Genomic DNA, 24784 nt, shown 5'->3' on the forward strand with positions numbered 1-24784 from the left:
TTAGAATATGCTTAACTTGATCACACACAGATACAATGGATTTGACCATCAGACAATCCATAAAGCAGTGCTGTTTTTTGTATTCCAGTTACTGCACTTTAAGCATTATCCTCAGTCCAGCACCCATTCTCGTTAGTCACTTTTTATAAAGCGGTGCTGCTTAATACTGTAGTCTGACACTTCTGGAGTTGCAGTAAACAAGAATGCAATGGATGGATGGAAAAAAAAAAAAAACAGGCGAAAAACTGCAATATCAGAATGTGTGCTTTACACCTTTAACAAGAGGGTTCCCATCTGGTATCGTCTATTTCAAGCAACAGTCACTTGATGAGCAGGATGTGTGTGTACTCTGAAAAATAATTCAAATGTACTTTAATGAGCTCCTTGTTGTGTAAAATTTTAAGTGATAGATATTTCAAAATATTTGTCAAAGCATTTTACCAGTTTACCAGTTTACCCCCCCCCCCCCCCCCACCCCCCCACCCACATACTAACTACATTTGAATAGTAATTGAACTGTTTTGAAAATAAGAATGCTCCTCCGTTCTCCAGTATCAATGGAATAGTCCCTCCATTTAAGGCGGGTCTTTCTGTATCATGGAAACTTCCACTGAAACCCAGTGGACTGGGTCAGCAGAAAAAGACTGCGGTGAAGCTAGCACTTTCTCTTAGAAGAGGTTGTATTCTACAGCCGTGCTGACTCAGCTTTATTATAGAACAGGCTTCTGTTTTTCGGTTTCTATTAATTACATTTTTCTTTGCTTATTTTTAGCTATTTTTGAATTTTATGTAAATTGTGTTTTTTTTTCATGGCTTTCTCTTTTTATATACAGTATGAAATTATTGTTTTCGGTTACTTCCCAAAATACTTCCCAACATTCCATGTGTATAGATATTTTTTTTATATTTTGCCACAATTTTCAATTATGTTTTAAATCCTCCATATCTTAACTGTAATACAGCTTTAAATCCTGTGAAAAAGCCTCCATTCCTAATTGTAATTTCCAGTATTTGGGGGGGGGGGGGGTTTGAAGTATTCAGAATGTTCAATGGTAGATACAAGTCAGGAAGGAGGGACATTGTCCAACTGCACTGGAAAACATAGGGTTTTTTTTAATGGGAAAGGAATGGTCAATGTGAATTGTTCCGGTATTTATTGACTATACACAGAGTTCTTTTTTTTTTGTATTAGGTGTGTTTAAGATTATATCGCATGTCAATATCTTCTAAAGTTGGCATAATCCATAAGAAAATACATATTTGCATGCAAGATCTGGTTTTAACCTACAGTATTAACATAATTTTAAAAATCCACAAAATGTTTGCAACTGTTTCCAAATATAGTGGCTGAACAACAAATCTTAAACACCTGCTATGACTGTGTCACTAAGGTGTAGGACCAGCATTATTTGAAGATAACACAGACAATCACAGAATACAATTGTATACAAAATGACAAACTGTGGTCTGTACCACTTGGTCTCAGAGCTTTTTAAAGCTGCTTCCATCTGCAATGGAGCTGAGAGAATCATAGAATACAGCTGTGCACATCATTGTGTGATGTCTCTATTATGCTGAAACCTAAAAAAATGATCAAATACAGACATACACAATATGAAACCAATATAAAGCTGTTTTTATCATATAAACCAATGAGTCACATAACCACAGGATTAGGTCACTGGTCAAAATGAAGTGTACCATTTCATTTTCCGTAACTAAGAACACCTCCAACTGTTTATGAACTGAAACAGTCATAGCAGGTTTACAAAAACCCATAAGATCCCCTTACTTGTTTGACAGTAACTAACTGCCATTGACACAGTGTCAGCCTTTTCACCTAACTTAGGTTGAATTATTCCAATACAAATTGTAATTTATGTTTCAGTCACCTTGTAGCAGGGAGAGATCTGTGCTGACTCTGCTGGCGTGTTCACGGGCTGCAGGAAGAAGGCGGCAGTCGCCCAACAACTGCCTGTGAGTCATGGCAGTGACATGGGGAGGTGGGTGTGTGGACTTTCCCCCTCTCTGAATGGCTGAGAGGTGAGTCTTGGATGATTGTTGGTCCTATAAAATAACGCTCTGCTGTTTCCTCAGGTCTGCCCTTATAGACTCGCTGAGAGTGCGGAAACGCTGGTCGCAGACCGAGAACCAGCCGGGAGAGAAAAAGACACGGAAGTGTCACGGTGAGACAGTGAGAGCGGGGAACCCTTAGGTAGACCCCTTAAAAATATAACAGAGCAGGCTAGGTAGTCGGCAGCGTAGGACGGAGATCCGGGTCACACGGGCAGTGGCGACCGGGATATTGCTGCAGAGTGCAGCACGTTTTATTTGTAGTTTTGTTATTGTGTTATTTTGTCCCTTGTTATTTTTGCCTTCTGTTTTCGTTGTTATTTCTTTGAGCACCTGCAAGGCGCTGGTATTGTGTACCATCGCTTGGTATGCCCGTGGTTCTGTTTACCATCGTTGGTAAATCAGACCACGGACCCACAGAGCCATCTGCGGGATAAACTGAAAAACAGCACCCCGAAAATAACACTGGGCACCTGTGCGGTGTTGCCAAATCCACCTGTCTGTCTCATATGTCAGTGATTTACCCACCACCCTTCCACACACCTCTATTCACTAATGCAACTGCAGCAGCTGTTATCTAGAAGGCAAAGGGCAACCAGTCAGTCACAGCCGCATGTTATTTACAATACATCAGGGATCAGTAATTGATTTGTCATGTTGGCATTTCTCAAGAGGGGACAGGAGCAAATTACAATTACAGTCGGAGCTGCAAAATTACAAGTGCAGTCAGAGCTCAACCTGAGAATGAAATTAAAAGATTTATGGATCCTGATTTATATCTTCCAGGCAGACTGCATTGCTAAATGCAGGGAGCTCTCAATGCTTTTCATTTAAGCTCAAAAGCAAATGCACTACGCAAATGCCCAAGGGACAGACAGTCTACTTTACACTATGCATTAAAACATGTTTGTTGCTATCAGATGCTTTCATCATTATCTCCACAAGAAGAGTGTACTTAACTGAAAGTCAAGCTAATAATAGCCAACAATGACGTCGACAGCCTGGGCTACAAAAAGCTTTTAAAAAAGTAATAATGATGGGTCTGATGTTGTAACAACTGGCCTGATGTATTATTATTATTATTATTATTATTATTATTATTATTCACTCACTGTTTTCATTGTGTCACGGAACACTGTTTTTTCAGCTGCTGTATTTTCACTCCTACTTGTTAGAAGCCTCCAGCCTACCAGCCTTGTAATATTGTCTTCTTTGAATTTAATATCAAATCATTGATGGTACCCTTGTTACTCTTTGCTAACAAATGCATTATTGCATATCATATTCACCCGTGAATCTTTTTCTTGTGCAATTTATAAAACCTTTCATTTTGAATGTGGGAGCAACACATGCTGAGCTAGAAACTCCCTATGAATGTGTACTGGTAACATAACCCTTAGTGAAATATTCTGAGCAAGGGCTGCTCTTTCACTCCTCTTACAAAAAGTGGAACTGCAATGACACAAGGGCAACGGGTATGAGAGAGCCCTTGGTAGAATGATATCACAGTGTATATCTTAACAGTGTGAACCAATACAAAGTGGTCATTCATTGCATGGTTCCATGCAGTTCTAGTATCCTAACCAATCAGGACAACTGTATGATGTTGTTAGACATGCTGTAATGTTTCAATTATATATAGAAAAGAAATGTTAACCAGTTTAAGCCCATTAAACTGAAGTCTAAGCAATATTCTAGAGCCTTGCATATGTGTTTTCTATTCAAGTTTACTCACAATCAACAAAAGGTTTAAAAAAGGCAGCCCCACCACCCTTCATAATGCTGTTGTTAGTTAATAGGGTGTGCTGTTTGTGTTCTTCATTATAACAAGAATGGTACAGATAAGTGGTCAAAATCGAATTTTATTATTTAACACATTTTTCTGTATTATATTGCTGAAAGTAAATCGCAATCATATGTTATTTTGGAGAACAGAGTTTCTTGCCAGGATACTGTTTTCATATGAAGTGGAGCTGCATGAATGGAAGGAAAAGAAGGAAAAGTGTCTGCTGAGCCCCTGTCAGGTAAGAAATCCAGACAAGCCTAAAAGGATAAAAGTCTCTTCAAGAACCAGAAGCCGCAGTGGGCCTAGGGCTTGCTGTATTTCTGAGAAAAAGAAGAAAAAAAACAACAAGAAAACTAAAAAAAAAACAAAAAACAAAACCTGATGCTTTATTTTGTTGTATAAAATTCATTAATTTACCAACAAACAGCTTCACCTGACTTATAAAACACAAACAGTTCTGTTTACATTTCAGCAACCCGGAGCTTGCTTTACACTCCAGCAAATTAAAGTCTGATGAACACACACACACGCACACACGCAGGCACGAACACCCTCTTATAGACAAGGCTAGAGATATAGCACCACAATGATGCTCCTGAGACTACACGAAAGAAAGAGTGAGCATTGCAATCTTTATCACGATCTATCCATCTATTTTCTAGCAATCTGTACATACATACACATCCTCCCTTATAAATGAGACCTTTGTCCCTCCATTGAGTCAATGCGATGCTGGAACAGCTGCAGTCTGCAGTTGCCAGCTCTGTGGAAAGCAGTGAGCCCTGCAGTTTGTAATGAAATATCCACTATCAGTACTGCTTTCAATTTCTAATTCTAGGGCCCACAGGTCGACTGCTCACAGCCACGTCAGATGTATTGTTTATTATTATTTATGATCTGATACACCAGGAAATCTCATTAAGATGGCTCCGCCAGTTCGATTTCAAAAAGGCACCCATGAAGCAGGTGACATCATCAGTCATACACACTAAGACAGTCTACAGCTATGGCTAATACCTTACCCTATAGAATTAACTCATTTTGCTTCATAAAGTCAAATGAAACCTGTCGAATAATGTTACGTTAACATATTGAATTATATACCACTTTGTAGTTTTTCATATACTTAACAAAAAACTGACAAAAAAATGTAAACATGTGACATTTTGAAATCTAACATGAAATACTGTACTACTGTTATGCCTTTCTGATATTATTTTGCAGTTTATTTGATTACATTATGTTAAATAAATGATCTATATTATGTTCACATTGTTTTTTGTTTTAAATGAATTCCTATAATTCTAGGTGAATTATCAGGGAAACAGCTTTAATCAAATGCTTTCGTCAATGTATAGAGATTATAAACATTATCAACAGATGAACATCCATAACCTCCAAAAATTAAAGAAAATATATCTTCTATAGTGGTGACCCTTCTTAGTATGAACTGAAAAACTGCAAACATCCATACATATTCAATAAAGGATCTGATACAAGACTCCCCATGCGTTTAATATCTGTAGTCAATAATAGGCAGCAATGCTTGTCCTAATTTGTACAAAATAATGATGGTTTCTGTAAAATCAAGTCCCAGTCTCAAGTCTACTAAGACATTAAAGCAGACAGACAAGGGTTTCAGCTATTGCCATCACTGTTCTCTTGTCTTGAATTTCAGTGTTGCAAACAGCATTCTTTTTATGTATGATTGACAGTCATGTTTATGCTAGTCAATAATCTTCCCAAAAAATCTAGCCTCACAAAGGTATTAGGAATTGTTTAATGGAATTCACTGAAATGGCAGTATGATGACCCCTCAACCTAGTGATCATTTCTCATATCTGGTAAATTGTATAAAAATAATAGACATGCAATATATTTACATCTGGTATAATGATGCACACATAATGTAAATGATTTAGCATGCTCTGCTTTTGGTGGCACTCAGGACTTCAATACTCAAAGTGACAAATCTGAAAAAAGAACAGGCACATTTCTCAGTTTAGTTTCTACAAAGGAAAATGTTCATCTTCCCCACAGCTTGCCTGTTCCAGATGACTGAGACCTTTTTCTATTTTCCTTGCAAAGCGTCCTTGTAAATCTGTTAAACATGATGCTCCCTCATTTACTGAGGGAAAAAAAGAAAGCTCTTCATGAGCATCCACAAGCTCAGAGACAATTTTGAAATTCTTCTTATTAAATGTTAACTTTAAAGTGGGGTTTGGGGCAGGAGCTGCTCTCCTCCTATTTTCTCCTGCCTATCAAAGCTATCTGCCTATTTAAGTCATGTCACAATCTATCTTCTTTCTCTTGCATTTTGTTTTTACCTCCTCCTCCTCCTCCTCCTCCTCCTCCTCCTCTATATTTCAATTGCTGTGTTGCCTCTGTGCCAGTCTCCTCTAAGGGGAGATAGTGAGTCTCACTTCCCTGGTCTTAAGTCAGCCGCAGCTACTCATGCCTTCGTTCAAAGGGGGGTCCTCACCGTAGCGAGTCAGAAAGGAGCTCATGCGCTATTTCTCTATTGTTTCTCTCTCGCTGTACCAGAGGGGGGGTGGTCTTCTACAATTCTTACATACTAAAACTAAATACTAACAAACTCTATCTTTCAGATACCCCTGCGGGCACACTCCAGTGCCTGGCCTTGGAGGACTTGCCTCACCTCTCTGAGGGCGGCTCCTGGAGACAGGGATTCTCTTTCCTTCTTTCTTTCCAGGTTATGAACCTTTCCATCATCTGGATGCATGGCCCGGTCAACGAGGCCACGCCTCCAAGGATTCTATGCAGAGTCAGAGGATTTCTATGTTTTCAGGGGGTCCCTGGGACCCATGGGGCTAACCTCTGTAGTACAAGGTTCTTGCGGTATAAGGTCTGGACCCCGTCCTTTGCCCTGGCTCACAGGACACTAGCAGTTCAAAACAAGCACTCATGGCCCGCTGAACATCATCATTCCCTCGAGGCTAACCCTCTAAATACTAAACATGAACTGCACCAAATGTCAGCTAGCACAGATTTCTGAATCCCCTTGTTTCACAATGGAGAGGTCAACAGATCCTACTAGCTTGCCCCGCTGAAATACGGGAACTTGCAATCGGCTTGTTTTTGCGTCTCATAAAAACATCCTCATTGCTTGACAACATTAGAGTCATCTGGCTTAATCATGGGCAGGCCAAGCTGTGTCATAGATTACACAAACTCTACAAGAGGATTTGCACAGGACTATTATAGTAAAACTTTTCTATTTGTTGTGAATTATCAGATAAACACACTGCCGATCCAGGACGAGGAAGGATTTCATTATGGCGACACCTTCACTGAATGCTTCATTTACAAACGAAATACGCAGGTTTATAACGATTGCTATTTCCATATTAATGACAATTTGCAGACAAAACAAAATTTAAATTATTGCATGCATATATTTTCAATTTAATTACATTTGTTTTTAAATGTGCAGTGTATAATACGTTGCATTGTATTAGAATTCATAAAGTATCAGAACGGTCATTCTAGCTAGTCAGTCTCAAAGCCATTGATAACATTATAAAAGGATAACATTATAAAAGGATAACATTATTTGTCTAGGCCTCCCATCCAATTTTACCACCTTCAGAGTCTTTCTCACCCAGTGGGGCCATAGTTACACAGTTTCTCTTTTGCATACAAACAACACCTGCCCTGGCATAATTTTTCTACTAACATGTGGTTTATGTATCATTAACCACTGATGGAGGTAACAGCGCCCCAGAATTGGGACCACTTACGCTTGACTGACCACAGACTATTCACTTTCTGGGACTCTTAACCATCTGAAACGTCTATACCGTACCATAAGAGACAGGGTCAACTGTACACAGTAACTTCTAATTAACTGATACTATTTAAAGCAATTATTTGTACAACATTATCTCAGTGATTTGATGGGAGTACATCAGATCACTGAGAATTGATGCGATAATGGCAGGAAGCCCAAACATTACTGGAATAAAAGGTTGCTCTGTTGAACAATAGCCAACATGCTTTTCCACGCCATTTGTTCCGCACAGAGAGACTGTATTTCTAGTTCTGTTTGAGCGCCTGCCCATTACATTATATATAATGGCATCAAAAACATTTATATTAAATGAGAAAAAAAGTTTTGTATTTAACTACTCTGCAACTTTAACTTTTAGCAAAGTTCTTTTGACGTGCCACCACTTTAGTTAACTGGTCAATAGAAACCAGCAATAACAATAGTTACTGTATAACATATTCCAAGTCATTTTGTATTAATTCATTTTATTATGTTTGCCTAAATTTTAACCTTAACCTAATTATTATGTAATTGTTATTACTTGGAAACAGAAAATAACAGATATTTATCTTTATCTGCTGTAGTTCTGGAAAATTATTGTCTTGTTATCGTTAATATGAAGAGTGATTGATGGCATCTATCAGAAAGTTCTGATTCTTTGGTTTGGAATGTATTTGTATCAGCTTATAAAAGTAGATCGTCTTCTGATGGGTTGGGAATGTTGTCAGTAGGTATAGTATATCCGTAGACAACACCAACTGTCAGTGCAGCACAAATGACACCTAATTTCAAATAGCATACCACAGCACAAATATTTAACAAAATGTAAAATTATGATATTTCATTATAAGATTAATTTGATTCTACCATGTGAATATAGAGCCATCAGTGTTAATAACCAAACAACAACTGTCAGTCTGTTTTTCAGAATATTTCATAAAAATGAATCCACCATAAGTTTAAGGGGGAAAGGCAGATGTGCCAAATAATGTAGCTAAAGATAGACATCTTTATAAAGTGTCTTTAGCCTACCATCATTACACTATGTAACACAATTTTTGTTCCTGGGTAGTAAGTGTTATTTCCTAATTGCTTATGCCTCAAAAATATAGAAAATGGCTATTATTCCCCCCAAACTTTGCTTTTGTGAACAGGACAGTGATATTTTGAAATGTACCTATTTCCAATGAGAAAACAGTCTTTTCGTTCACATAAACTCAGAAAAAAACAACATATGAATCCAAATTAACATGTATTTATACTAAAGTAATACAAAAATGACTACAAAAGATTTAGAAGTGGGTAGTTTTTCGGCATTTACGATTATACTGTAAATCACTTTCACGAATCAGCCCCCAAATGTAAACTCCCATCATGTTCTCGTTATACTGTCCTTGGTAGCGGCGCTCAAAGTCCAGTATGTCCTGGTTTGCTCCTCCGAGTACGCTCCCATGTTCTCCTTGAATTTATCAAGATGAGCATCAAGGATATGGACTTTGAGGGACATCCTACAGCCCATTGTGCCGTAGTTCTTCATCAGAGTCTCAACCAGCTCCACATAGTTTTCGGCCTTGTGATTACTCAGGAAGTCCCTAACCACTGTGACAAAGCTGTTCCAAGCCACTTTCTCCTTACTAGTGAGCTTCTTGGGGAATTCATTGCACTCCAGGATCTTCTTTATCTGTGGTCCGACGAAGACACCGGCTTTGACCTTTGCCTCAGACAGCTTATGGAAGAAGTCTTGAAGGTACTTGAAGGCTGCCGACTCCTTATCTAGAGCTCTGACAAATTGTTTCATAAGGCCCAATTTGATGTGCAGTGGTGGCATCAGCACCTTCCGGGGGTCCACCAGTGGCTCCCACTTGACGTTGTTCCTCCCCACAGAGAACTCGGTCCGCTGTGGCCAGTCCCGCCTGTGGTAGTGCGCCTTGGTGTCCCTGCTGTCCCAAAGGCAAAGATAGCAGGGAAACTTGGTAAAACCGCCTTGGAGACCCATCAGGAATGCCACCATTGCAGCCTCTTGATGCCATCTCAGAAAAATGCAGATATGTATCCACTTAGGCAGCTGGAACTAAACTGAACTGGTGGGCTTAAGGCCCCTGTATTTATACTACTATTTATATTACTGGAAAGTTCTAGAAAGTTCTAGAAGTTACTCCAAGTTTACTCAGCACTGAATCTATCTGGAATGTTCTGGAAAATAGGTAAATTTCAAAATATCACTGTCCTGGTCACAAAAGCAAAGTTTGTGGGGAATAATAGCCATTTTCTATACTTTTGAGGCATAAGCAATTAGAAAATAACACTTACTACCCAGGAACCAAAAAAAAAAAAAAAATGTTACATGGTGTTATTTATTAACAAAACAAATAGAAATATCTTGCATACTTAATCACAATACAGTCTCATCTTGCTTTTGCAGTTCATTTAAATTTTCTTTACTTCAGATGTCAAAAATCAAGCATTGTCCCAGATTAGGCAGACACACACTGACTTCATGGGAAATCCCCCAGAGGCAACTAGTCCATCGTACTGTGTAATATCTAATTTCCAAGAAGCTTTTATATAGTGATGAGCTAGCACAGACTGGGGCTTTTTACTCTCAGTCAACAAAGACCTACCCTGTTTCAGCTATCCCACCTGAAAATTGGACATTTCTACCAAAAGTATTTTTTAAAGTGCTAATGAACCTGCTTTCTCACTGCCACTAATGCTGTAATAATCAACTAGCTAGTTGCTAGTTCAGTAGCATTTTGAGTTCTGTCAGGGCTGCACTAACATACTATTTAGTCATACTAGTTCCATATGGCATCCAAAGTGTTGATATAGGTTTCAAAGCCTATAAGGCTCTCATTATACTATACTATTGGTTGAAAAGCAATGATTCAATTACTTCACAAATCTGTCTAAAATTGGATTGGATTTTTGTTTTACATTCAGGAGAGAGATGATAATGATCCTTTGCTCTCCCAAGTCACAGAATAGTCACTTCATTGTCTGCAAGATAACCGGAAATTCGAATGTGGCATCTTGAGTGATTGTGACAAGGATGACTTCTGATGACATCAAACCAGGACAAGAGACACCATACTGCGAGGAATGAATCACTGCTGTGCATTTTTATTATATAAACAAATAAAAAGTTTATACAAAACAAAACAAAACACTTTTCAAATCAAACAGCATGGTGGCCAAAACAAACAGACAAAACAAACAATGAACAAACAAGTATCATTCTGGTCTGAATCCAGCATGAGTAGCAATTGTTTATACTTTTATATTTTTTACACTAGACGTTACAGGCTTGGTCTCCTGCCTCATAGGCGCTGGATGCTCAGGCTCCTCCTTCATGGGTGCTGGATGCTCAGGCTCCTCCCTCGTGGGTGCTGGACACTCAGGCTCCTCCCTTGTGGGTGCTGGACACTCAGGCTCCTCCCTCGTGGGTGCTGAAGCTCAGGCTCCTCCCTCGTGGGTGCTGGATGCTCAGGCTCCTCCCTCGAGGGTGCTGGATGCTAAGGCTCCTCCCTCGTGGGTGCTGGATGCTCAGGCTCCTCCCTCGAGGGTGCTGGATGCTAAGGCTCCTCCCTCATGGGTGCTGGAGGCTAAGGCTCCCGCCTCATAGGTGCTGGACACTCAGGCTCCTCCCTCGTGGGTGCTGGATGCTCAGGCTCCTCCCTCGTGGGTGCTGGATGCTCAGGCTCCTCCCTCGTGGGTGCTGGATGCTAAGGCTCCTCCCTCATGGGTGCTGGAGGCTAAGGCTCCCGCCTCATAGGTGCTGGACACTCAGGCTCCTCCCTCGTGGGTGTTGGATGCTCAGGCTCCTCCCTCGTGGGTGCTGGATGCTCAGGCTCCTCCCTCGTGGGTGCTGGATGCTAAAGCTCCTCTCTCGTGGGTGCTGGACACTCAGGCTCCTCCCTTGTGGGTGCTGGATGCTAAGGCTCCTCCCTCAAGGGTGCTGGATGCTCAGGCTCTTCCTTCGTAGGCGCTGGACACTCAGGCTCCCCCCTCGTGGGTGTTGGATGCTCAGACTCCTCTTTTGTGGGTGCTGGATGCTCAGGCTCCCCCCTCGTGGGTGCTGGATACTGAGGCTCCTGCCTCATGGATGCTGGATGCTAAGGCTCCTCCCTCGTGGGTGCTGGATGCTAAGGCTCCTCCCTTGTGAGTACTGGATGCTCAAGCTCCTCCCTTGTAGGCGCTGGATGCTCAGGCTCCTCCCTCGTGGGTGCTGAAGCTCAGGCTCCTCCCTCGTGGGTGCTGGATACTAAGGCTCCTGCCTCATGGATGCTGGATGCTAAGGCTCCTCCCTCGTGGGTGCTGGATGCTAAGGCTCCTCCCTCGTGGGTGCTGGATGCTCAGGCTCCTCCCTCGTGGGTGCTGGATGCTCAGACTCCTCTCTTGTGGGTGCTGGATGCTAAGGCTCCTCTCTCGTGGGTGCTGAAGCTCAGGCTCCCCCCTCGTGGGTGCTGGATACTAAGGCTCCTGCCTCATGGATGCTGGATGCTAAGGCTCCTCCCTCGTGGGTGCTGGATGCTAAGGCTCCTCCCTTGTGAGTACTGGATGCTCAAGCCCCTCCCTCGTGGGTGCTGGATACTAAGGCTCCTGCCTCATGGATGCTGGATGCTAAGGCTCCTCCCTCGTGGGTGCTGGATGCTAAGGCTCCTCCCTTGTGAGTACTGGATGCTCAGGCTCCTCCCTTGTAGGCGCTGGATGCTCAGGCTCCTCCCTCGTGGGTGCTGAAGCTCAGGCTCCTCCCTCGTGGGTGCTGAAGCTCAGGCTCCTCCCTCGTGGGTGCTGAAGCTCAGGCTCCTCCCTCGTGGGTGTTGGAGGCTAAGGCTCCTCCCTTGAGGGTGAGGTATGAAGTGGTGCTGCGGGTGTTTATTATATAAACAAATAAAATGTTTACACAAAACAAAACACTTCTAAAATCAAACAGCACAGTGGCCAAAACAAACAGACAAAACAAACACTGAACAAATTGATTTCAATAACAAAGGCATTGTTTATGCCATGTTAAGCACAGTGTATATTTCGGGCAAACTCAAGCATGCTTGGGGCTCTGTCAGTCACCAAACAATGCAACATTTCTTCAAAAAAGCTGAGGTTTCTGTAGCTGAGGAGGAGAGTGCTGACGAAAATACAACCAAAACTGAAAGTCTGACAACACCAGAGGGGATGTCAGAGGAAGAATTCTCAGCTGTGTCACCTTGGCGACCAGGACGTTCTGCGTGAAACAGACATCGATGATGTAAGCGTGTGTGCTGCACTTGTAACATTGCGGCATGCTATGGAACAGCATCCTGAAATAGAGCCAAACTGGGATTTTTTTTTTAAACACTGAAAGTTTGCTGCCATATTTGCAAAAAAAGATTGTCCAGATGCGTATCACAGAGTTTTTTGCTGGAAACAGTTTGCAGTAATGTTGTCTACATGTGCTGTACATTTCTGCACTTGCATTACTTTTATTACATTCATAGGTTTTAACATTAGAACTGCAAAATATGCAGCTCCATTTTAAAATGGCTATGAAAATGAAAAACAAACAATCAGATACAAACTTAATATTTTTATGCTTAACATTTTCAGAGCAGGAACACCTTATTTACATTGAAAATTAAACGTTTTTCTTATTTTTTTCAAAAAGAGCACATATACATAAACATGAAAAACTGTAACAAAATAAAACTTACGCAACAAACTTCTGTGTAAACAGGTGTAGAAAGATGCATGCACATATGCAATTATAAAACATAAATAACTAGTTATAAAAATAGCATAAAACAAAAATATAACATACCTTATGCAACGTGAAAGCGCTTTAAGTGAAACAGAGTTCAAAGGCTCTGTCTGTTCAGAGTTCTATTACAGCTTTCTAAGTACAATCTACACTAAAAACACACTTTTCAACTGTACCAGTGCATTTGCCACAGACTGCTTTTTCACAATGTGTGCAGAGATCAAAAGTTCTGTTTTTATTGCATTTAGCAACCTGGCATTGTCTTTTATTCCATGCGCCAGTGGGCGCAGCACTGGCTGAAGGTTGAGGAGCATTTGCCAGCCGACTTTCGTGTCTCTTATCAAAACGTTTCTGCCCTAGCTCCAGGGCCAGCTGCAAAATGAAGTCCCTCTGAGTGATTGTGCTGCCGCTGCACTCCTTGTACAAAACCAAAGCATGGTTGGCTGCCAGCTCCAAAACATTATAAAACACAGTCACAGGCCACCTGTGAGAACCACCTTTGACAGAAAACAGCTGTGAATACAGCTGTGCCATTTCATCCAGTATATTTGTATAGTATAGCATTGTTTTTAGTACCGTCACACTCAGGGTGGTACAGTCGTTCTGCCTGAGAAAAGTAGTGTAAATAATAATAATAATAATAATAATAATAATAATAATAATAATAATAATAATAATATATGACATGTAGAATGACTTTCATCAATGTTCCAAACACAACAAGATTATAATAAGTTCTTTCACAATACTATTGATTTTATTACAAAGCCCAGACTAAATTATCGGCTATATTGTATTGATTTCAATATGCAGCATAAACTGCGGGTCTGGTGGTTGAAGAAGCAAGTTCTTATAACTTATTCATTTTTACGATTCTACAACTGAAACACCGTGTGGGTATTTAATTCAAATATTTATTAACACTTAAGAACGGACATGCACGAGATATTCACATACGCCGAGATATTTAAATTTGAATTTTCAAAAGTCATTCAAAAAGTGGCTATGGTGGTGCTAGTGTTAATACATCTTTGTTATCAGTATAATCAGTGTCCTAATAAAGATGTTTAACCGCATAGACGTACTGTACTGGTGATTGGGGGACATTTTGAATGTCAAGTTATTGTGTGGGAGTTTATACCGTCCATCACTTACTGCGGGTGAATCACATTAACACAAACGCACCCGATCTAAGGGGTGGCGACTGCAAATGAAAGCAGATCATGGGTCCGTGACATGAACAACACCATCCCTGTGGAATCTAACTTCCACACCCCTTTCCTGTGAGCCCTGTCAAAGCGTGTCTCCATGGGATAAAGGAGGCTTACAGCAGCTGCGGCTACATCGCCGGCTGAATCAGGAACACAGAGTCAAATTATCGATAGTTTTGCCGAACCTAAAACAGAAGAAGACCTAAATATCATTGCCAGTGATCGGTTTTCAACATGTACTCAGGCAAAATGTAAGCAAGCTGTAAGTTTGTTTGACCAATGGTTAAATAAAATGGAAAAGCTGAGTTCACATCTAACTTCCGTGTAATTGATGGAAATTTACTAAGTGATGATGAAACTGCTGTTGTTCCTAAGCCTGCCCAGAAGAAATGTGAAATAAAAATTAGAAGGGGGGGATGTTTATGTGGAAATGAATGTGTAATTCTGAAAAAAAAATAAAATAAATGATGTTAATAATGTATAATGATATTACTTTTCTTTAACAATATGAAATGTGAAACTGTAATCACAAACCCTTTTGTTAGTGTTTTACGTTTGAAATGTGTAATATTGTAATAAACCAATTGCTGAAATGAATTTTGCTAATAAAAGTTGATTATTTTTCTCTGCTGAACTGAGAGACATTTTAAAACTCCTTAGCTTATTTAATGGAACATGGCATTCACACATATGGTTTTATTTTACTGTATATGCAAGTTGGCCTGGAATGGGTTTGGGATCTTTTCAAGCTGCTAGGTTTTCTGTTTCATATCTTTACTCAAAGAAAATGAGCAGCTGCTGCTGAAAAGCTGTCTTGACTCCTGTCATTGATGTTGATAAAAAGGTCCTTAAAGAACGTGGAAAGTGTGTCTAGGAGCTGCTTTCCTTTGTGGTTGCCATGCACCCAGTGCAAGCGCAAATACATGAGAAAAAAATACACCTCTCTCCATTTTACCTGAATATTCAATTCAATATTCAATTTTATCTGAATAACTGCTGTTAAGAGCACACCTCCTGTTACCCTGCAAAACACTACCATGGCAGGTGCTGTAACCTTGATGAGCTGCAGGGATATGAAAACCAGATTCAGCCCTGGCTTTCTGCTGGGGGTTTAATCTGTATTTTCCACGTCGTCTTCATGCAAGTCACAAGTGGCCTTTTTGACTAAATAATGAAATTCAAAAGCTTCCAATTCCTTACACAGCAATTAAAAAATAATTCACTGCTAATAAGAAAGTGTACATTGCCACCTGTCCCTTAAGTTTTTGTCTTTGTGACGGGATACAGATGGCCTTGTATTATTGTTATTATTATTGGAATGGATTGACTTTTTGTTCAAAAATGTATATGACTTATCATAAGCAAATGATAGCAGTGTTTATTCCAGGTTTCTGTATGGATATACAAGGAGAGTATGTTAATATCAGCCACTTTTGTTTGTTGAGTCACTCACTGTTCTATTGCGTTACCTATTATAATTTGCTGCTCAGGACTTTATTATACATCGCCTGAAATGTTTTTGTGAATTTTTTTTTCTCCATCAAAAGGCTGATATTAAAAAAAAAAACTAACTAGGTACTTACAAAGACAATAGACAATTTAAACAAATAATATGTACAAATATAGTACATTGTGGGTGGTGGAGTGACCTTTTAGAAATGTCTTGTATTAGCAAACACAACCAACAAATGACACTATACGCAGCATTTCAAAATTAAAATGTACAACATACAGTAAACTCAATTAAATTTCTTCCATTTTTCATTTAAATGATTATAATACAGTAAGTTAAGCAAAAGCTCACAATTGCTCATCATGTGAAAGGTCTTTAACCAAATCCTAACTACAGCTATTTTGAATTATCTGCAAAGCACCACAAATATAATATAAATCAACAAAACCACTGACCTAGGAAAAAACTGTTAAAAATGCTAAGAAGCTATGTGGTCCAGTATTTAAAGAAATGGGCTTGTAACCACTGGCCCACACAGCCTCCTCGGTTCAAATCCTGGCTCTGTCACAGACTCGTTGTATGATCTTGAGTCAATGTCCCTCCTTGTGTTCCTTTGTGTGACATTGGTGTAAGTGACTCTGCAGCTGATGCATAGTTGACACAGCTTAGTCTCTGTATGTCACCTTGGATAAAGGTGTCTGTTAAATAAACTAATAATAACCCTTGAAAAATCACTGTGGTGCAGAGCAGAAATTATTAGGCTACACATGAATAAGATTTTAAATCAAGTGAAGTAATGTTAAAACTGTACAATGCATTAGTAAGACCTCATCTTGAATATTGTGTTCAGTTCTGGTCACCTCGCTACAAAAAGGATATTGCTGCTCTAGAAAGAGTGCAAAGAAGAGCAACCAGAATTATTCCTGGTTTAAAAGGCATGTCATATGCAGACAGGCTAAAAGAATTGAATCCGAAATGTTTTTCAAAACGGTTAAGTAGACCAGCAGGGCTTATCTGATCTCTGATGTCAATGACTCTGATGTCAGTGATGTCATTATTTCTTTATTTATTTATTGGTGGAATGTAGAAAATGATAATAACGTTATTTGTCTTAGATAGCTGTTGTCCACTTGGGAAAAATGTGATCAAAGATCATCAAAATGGTAATTTCTACAATTCTAGGTATCATCATTTACAAATGGAGAAAAAACGAATCTTTCCAGAATGGGGTCCAATTAGGTTGGAATGACCCATGTGTAAACATAAAATTAACGTTCTCTTTTAATCCAAAAGAGTTTAATTCGTAGGAGTTACCGCCATCCTCCCATACCACAGCTCCTTTAGAGGTTAACAGCACTCGCTATCTTCCATGCTGACAGAATCTATTACTGCTTTACTGAAATCACTAAAAATGTGATCCCCTTGCAATAGAATATGGTAATACAGTATGTACAATGACTTATTTTTTTTTAAGGTCAAGTCATAGCAATATTTTCTAGGGCTTTTATTACACAGGTTATTGCCGCTGACTTATTTTTATTTTTAATTAAAACAGCAGTAAAAAAAAAAAAAAAAAAAGCTTAAGCGATAGAAATTGGCAGCTTGCCAGAAAATCATAACACACTGTGGCACACCTGTAGTATAAAAAACAGTCTGAGAGCCTGAACAGCTATTTCACAGCAAAACATACAATTACTCACCTGAATACCTGTTAGTCGCTGGTGTGCCGTTGCTAGTTTTTTTTTTTTTTAAACGCATCCATAATGTTTTAGAATTTTTTATTTGCATCCTAGCCTTGTATTTAACATATTAATCATAGTTTTTCACTGTATTTAATGTATTATGCGTTTTTTTTTTTTTTTTTTTTTTTTTTTACTGTATCTTGTAAAGTGCTTTGTGATGGTGGTCCACTATGAAAGATGTTATATAAAATAAAGACACACACACACACACACACACACACACACACACACACACACACACACACACACACACACACACACACACACACACCTTTTGGCAGGCACTATGGTGAACGCTGATAATTTGGTATCGATTGTGATAGTAACAGATGGTTATTGTAAACAGTAAGTAATTATCAGCTTTAGCCATGACATTTACAAAGCAGAAACTCCTGCAAAATGCAACAAACACATAGTTTTTTCTGCAAACAGAAAAATAACATGGACAGAAATGAGAAGGTATGTTAAATTAAGAAATCCCTTAGACTCAAGGGGCATGGTTGTGGGTGAAAGTGCAGCCAGCTTGGTCATTAACACAGTCGCTGCGTTCATCAAGACAGTCTCCTGTGTGTTCCGGGAATTGCAACAGAAAATAGCAAACCCCTAGAATATATTTTGACAAGCAACAGACATGCTAAAGTGGCCCAAATATCGGAGAAGTCTAGAAAGGCCACCCTCCAATTTTTTGGCCAGTCAGTGTACAAGTTCCCTTTTGCTAATGCAGCAGATTTAACAGGGCTGACTGGCATGTATTACCAGTTCAGACATTTCTTAACAGTGATGACTTACTCTAAAGAACAGTCCGGAAAACATACTTTGCTGCAGATTTTCACACTCAACTTCCCTGAAGGAATTTGAGGCAGAAATCGTTGGAAACTGGTTAGGTTTCCTTTGAGAACCAGTGAAGCACCTTGCAGACTCATTGTTGCTTTGAATCAGGGCTGCCCATGGTGGCCCCACCTTTACTGGCAATGTTATCGCATGGGCTTCCTCCTTTCTTTCTTATCTTTGTATATTTTCCAGATGCTATAACTGTCAAGTCACATTATTAAATATTAATGAGACATATATCCCTAGACTTTTGTGGTTTTCATTGTTGTGATTTGGTCAGGCTTGCAAATTCACCCTAAATACTTATCAAATTATTTATTTACATGAGTTGCACATAATATGCAGGAATACAAGTTGTGAGTGGCCAATCTGTTCCCATGTGTATTAAGGCCACAGGAATGAAGCCCAATTTGCTCTCTATATGCTCACTTGATGGAGCTGGTTTCCAGCTCAGTAATATCATGGGTGGTGGGGGGAAGTCCCAAAACATGCGCTTCAGCTAGCTGCTGATCTCAGGAACTGCAACTTATAGGGAATGTTTGTGTGAAACCCATCAATCTTCCAGCCTTTTCTCATTTAATGGAAGACACAACTGAACAAATTGAAGGGACCTCTAATAGGTCCAGGGACAAGACCTACCATTAAGGTATATGTAATACATGTAACCAAAAATGGCTGATAACATTAACATAATATGATATGATAACTTACAGGAAATATACTGAATAAGTGTAATAAAAACTTAGTTTCATGCTTGATTTAAACAAAATCTAATAGAAAGCTGGAAAGGTACAAAAGAAACAAATGGTATGACAATTCATCAATAGTCTAGTAAATAATACATGTAATAAATGTCTAGTCAGCATTCTCTACCTAGTTCAGTCTTCTTAAAGATCAGCCTAATTTTAAAACACACACACACACACACACACACACACACACACACACACACACACACACACACACACACACACACACACACACACACACACACACACACACACACACACACACACACACACACACACACACACACACACACACACACACACACACACACACACACACACACACACACATATATATATCTTGAACTATTGCCCTAACATCCTTACACCACCAGGTAATAGTCTATATTATTATATCAGTTTCTCTGGAGGCATTAACCAGTTTTTATCACCAGTAATATTTTATCCTAACATGTAGAGGAACAATATATGCTACAATAATTGGAAAGGCGGACAGTGCAAACTGCCACGGCTTGGACTCATTTCCTGATAAATCACCAAATCAATAAACGCTTGCATCTTTGATGGGGCTAAGCTGCTGCCTTACCCATCCCCCCTTTTACCATTTGCTCGCATTCATTAAAAATGTAAGCTTTCAACTGTCCAAAGAATGGAGATCAAAGCCAACCCTAAAGTCTTCTGCAATAATTCTTGGCCAGCTTCCATGAAAAAAAAAAAAAAATCCTACTGCGTACGTAGATCTTTTTGATGTGCACTGGATGCCATTTTATGAAAAATCCACTGTAATGAGACTGCACTATCCAATCTGTGATTTGAGAGGCTCCTATACTTGCAGACTATTTCAGACATTCAACAGCAGCCTTACCAGTCTGAGGCATGCATAAGCAAGACCAAATCACTGCCAGGAAAAGGTAGAGGAATACTGTATATTATAGTATTCTAGACCCAGGAAAGGATTCCTATGGGCAGCAGACCAGAATGCAATGAAACTCAACCCTCCGGGATAGCTGCTATTTACTAATTATAATACTTTTAACTGTTCTATTGTGCATTCATAGTCAGTATACAGACAAACAACCCATGCAAAACTACCTGCCATGCTTGCACACCAAAGGAGATCCTTTATAATACTAGATTGTGCCCATTTTGGGATGCTTTGGTTTATTCAAATACAATTTAAGTGCACTACCTTCCAATAACCACTGTGCTAACTTCAGCACATCTAGAGCCAGACAAATCCCTTCCATATCATTAGAACAATCTGTAATTCAAACCGCTTGCCATCCTGCATGATCCCATGACCATCCACTAAATTGCAAAGGCTCTCTTATGTTTTATTGGAAACCCACTTTTCTTTATATAATGCATGTCTAGATGAAAGATCTGCTTCTATCAAGGCAGACATTGTACTCTCTGTCAGCAATTCACCTTTGTATTTACACAAGTGGTGAACAGTCGGTGCGGTGTTAATAGCTATGGAGCATTTTCATTGTTAAAAATGAAGTTTATTTACTGTTATTGTAAAAAAAAAAAAGTCTCGTAATTATACCCACAATTCTCTGAACTAATTATAATCTGTTCATAATATACACAAAAAGGAAATTAAAAGGAAGCTTTGTATATAAACCAGGTAACAGTAACACAAAAACAATGATTGTACTTTGTGACCTCTGTTGCTTTTAACCAGTCTGTCAGCCACTCAGTTATCAAAATAAATACAAGTATTTGCCTATTTATGCATCTTATACTAAAAAATGTAACGACACATCTTTTCTATATGGTTAATCTGCTTTAATGACTGTCTGAAAACCAAGACAGAAACAGATTTTGTCTCTCTGTGCAGACCAGCAAGTACCTGGAGCCAGTCCAAATATGTGGTCATTTAATAATAATAATAATAATAATAATAATAATAATAATAATAATAATAATAATAATAATAAACTGGTTATTTTCTTCCAGTATGATGCTTTGCACATTTTAAAGCATATACCATTATTCTACATGTGCAGAGTAGTGTGAAAATATCTGTACTGTAAGCCATTCATAAACATTGCCTTTCCAAGTACATTTAGCGGCTGAGCTCAAACAGAATCTTATTGCTTTAGACACTTAAAACACAGACCAGCACAATGGATGGAGCTTAAAATATTTAGGCACATTTCATTATTAAAGATGTCTTGACTGGCTTGAACAGCATTTCGCTTTTGTCCTGATTGTATGTGCTCATTTTGATAGTATAATTCAGGGTTCCACAATCTGGTCCTGGGGGACCCCTGTGTCTGCTGGTTTTCATCCCAACTGAGTTCTCGATTACTTAATTGAACCCTTAATTGAACTATTCATTAGCTTAATTAGACTTTTTAAAATTGTTTTCAGCTTTTAGACAGTTGGAGATTTCAAGTTAACTCTACAGTGTTATAAGTAACTTGAAATCAGTAACTTTTTAGGTGCTGAGAACAATTAAACATGTCTAATAAAGCACATTATTAGTTCAATTAAGGGTTTGATTAAGTAATAAGGGATATGAATAAGCCGGAGTGTTTGCAATACAACTGTATCAGTGTGATCTGATTTAATTGGACCCCTTTACCATTTAAAATGGAAAGATTATTACGAAAATGTTTTGTTTTTGTCTATTATGTCTGCTCAGTTTATAAAATGGAAATACAAATGCAAAGTTAAAACGACGTCTTAGTGGAGTGAGCAGCGGCAATTGAGCTATCTATTTATTTTAAACGAGTAAACATTTTATTGTTAGACTTTATCTAAAAAACCATGTACAAAATTTTAAAACATACACGATCAATACAGAGCGTTGTATGAGAGAGAGAGAGTGCTAGTATGAGAGAGAGAGAGAGAGAGAGAGAGAGAGAGAGAGAGAGAGAGAGAGAGAGAGAGAGAGAGAGAGAACGCGAGCGAACGAGTATTAAAAGGTGCACGGGTTGACAAAAAAGTAAATGCGCTATAAATGCTCCTTGGAAGAAAAGACCACATGATCCCGCTTCAGCGAGACAGTAAATGGTGGACATTTTCTTTTAGTTATACTGCAGATACCACCCCCCTCACTCCCCCTCACTCCCCCACCCGGCAGAAACAAAACAACGATAATGACTAATGCCCAGGCACGTAAACATGCCCAGGCTATGCGATTCTTTTGCCGCAAGTACGTAAAAGCTGTCTGGACTTGGAGATGAATGACATTTTTTCTTCATCCTGTTAAAACAACATACACTTTGTCGCAGTCCTGAACCCTCGCCCGCGACTAGATTGATTTTTTTTTATTATTAACAGAGTCAGCATCTTCGTTTGTTATATAAAGTCCCATAGGATAATTAACAGCAAGGACATATTTATTGATCAACTGCTGAGATGTGGAAACGATCTGGGCTGGATTGCAGGCATGTCGGCGTGCACTCAGTGTGGGGGTGGCGGAAGATAATGAATAGCCTTCTGTCAGCAATTGCATCAAGCTAGGAATCCTGCGCAAAACCCAGAAGCGTTTAGGGTTAACACATCCTAAGATGAAAAGTGTTTTTTCAGAGCCACGCTCTCGCTGCAGTTGAGCGTTATCCATGGTGCTGAAATGAATCCGCCCACCGTCAGCATTTCAGACATATCCAAACAACATGTAAAAGCCTACCACCAAATAACAGCTATTCTAATAAATGTCATATTTTGCAAAAGTGTTTTTTGTCTGTTAAACAGTTTCAAATGTAAATATTTTTTAAATAAAAGTGAACTGCAATGTTGTAACTAAAACAATAAGCTTAGCAGTCGTCCGCTCTGCTGTTATTAACTATTTTCTGAACAGCATCCCCTTACCGATAGAAAAATCTCATCATTTTTCCTTTTTTGAAAAACACAATTAAGTTATTTAAATCGTTCACTTGCTTACCTTTATTTCTGTGTGTTCCAGTGCAGTCAGTTCTGTACAGGAAATATCTGCGTGTTTAAATAGCAAACTGATTCTCCTTGCTGCAAAGGAGGTGCGCTCAGCTGGTTCTCAACTCCTCGATTCTTCTTCAATAGAATGGCGCTCTGCCCTCCTCAAAGATGGCCGCCCTTTTTGACGTCAGCGCCTTTTAATAGAAATCAATCACGGGGGTGTGGCAAAGGGGGTTTGAGTCATCATCAGCTGCTGTGGACTGCAATCCTCTGCATCTTTGTGTCCTGTACTTTCAATATTAACCACAACATGGTCCAGTTAATCAGTTAATGTCGTTTTTATTCAGCTTGCCAAATATGTTTTAAGACTGGTAGGCTACCATTCAATTAAGTGAGACATGTCAATGGCTGGGCTTGCTAATTTAGAGATAATGCAGCCGTGATTTGTTTTCGACAAAAGGAGTGGTCTATAGGGTTATCCCTACACGCAAGCTGATCCATATATGGGAAACATAGGTTGCTTTCCAGTCATTTGAAATCAGATAAGACTACCCGTAACATGCACAGCGCACAGTGCGACATGCAAGTCACTGCACAGCAGTGGCTTTTATTCCTTTTTTTTTGCGTGCACGTGGTTGGGTTCATCGATACATCATCTAGTACATTCGTAGTTTGCAGCTAAATTGCACAGTGAATAACATACTACAACCGGATCTATTACTTATCCCGGTACTTTCAGATTCACTAAAGCTTTAACGTGGACTTGCATGTGTTCAATGCAAAAATAACATGATTTATATCACTATTTGTAAATTGGCTGGCTTATAGGTTTTTCCCCTAAAGCGTTTGTCAGAAGAAAATAAGCAGTATTTTAAATGTATTATTTTTTAAGAAATTACAAAGCAAGACACTGCAATAAACATTATTTAGAAACTGTTCAAACAACAACTCCCCAGATCATACTTTAAAACGAGGCTTCATATCAGTAATTAATAAAGCAACCCATTATTTTATAATAATGTGCTCGTGAAAGGAAGCAGAGGAGGCACTGTCCGCTCAAAATCCTGAAATAAAAACGCTTATTTGTGTATGTATTTATTTATTTTTATGTAATATAACAATAAATACAGAGCTTTAATGCAGAGGCAGACGTCCGATGCAGAGGTTACTGCTGTACGTTTCTGAGGAGGCAGGTGCACTCTTGTATCCTCTGTAGTTATGATTAACATGTCCATTAGCCAATCATATTCTTCTATTTCTTCAGATGGTTTGCAGGGAACGCTGAATAAAGCCATCTATAAAACAGCCAAGGGTGGCATGCCTCCCCTCCCCTTTTTCCTAAGCCAATCACTGGGCTATTTCAGTACACCTGCATTCATAATCATTATTATTACTCAAGTATCCCATGCTTTCTTAATTGGATGACGTGCAACAATTTCCAGGTAGAAATCACATAATGTGCAATCCTGAAAAGGAAATAACACATTTCTACAGAATGACATTTAATTTTTAGTTCAAAGTAAGTTG

At 39.2% G+C, this 24784-nt stretch overlaps 1 protein-coding gene and 1 pseudogene across 2 annotated transcripts in view; one reads left to right on the plus strand and one right to left on the minus strand.

Annotated features, from left to right (window-relative positions):
* Positions 1-23422, minus strand: part of LOC121315493 (synaptosomal-associated protein 25) — a 50816-nt gene extending 27394 nt beyond the window's left edge. The window contains exon 1 of one of the 2 annotated variants that reach the window (XM_041249621.1): positions 23268-23422. The gene's annotated coding sequence lies outside the window, so the exon portion shown is untranslated. The remainder of the gene's footprint in view (positions 1-23267) is intronic. The other variant, XM_041249620.1, reaches the window with a different exon arrangement.
* Positions 6601-24784, plus strand: part of LOC121315360 — a 50175-nt pseudogene continuing 31991 nt past the window's right edge.

This window comes from Polyodon spathula, chromosome 5 (assembly GCF_017654505.1).
Source record: "Polyodon spathula isolate WHYD16114869_AA chromosome 5, ASM1765450v1, whole genome shotgun sequence".
Taxonomy (NCBI): Eukaryota; Metazoa; Chordata; class Actinopteri; order Acipenseriformes; family Polyodontidae; genus Polyodon; species Polyodon spathula.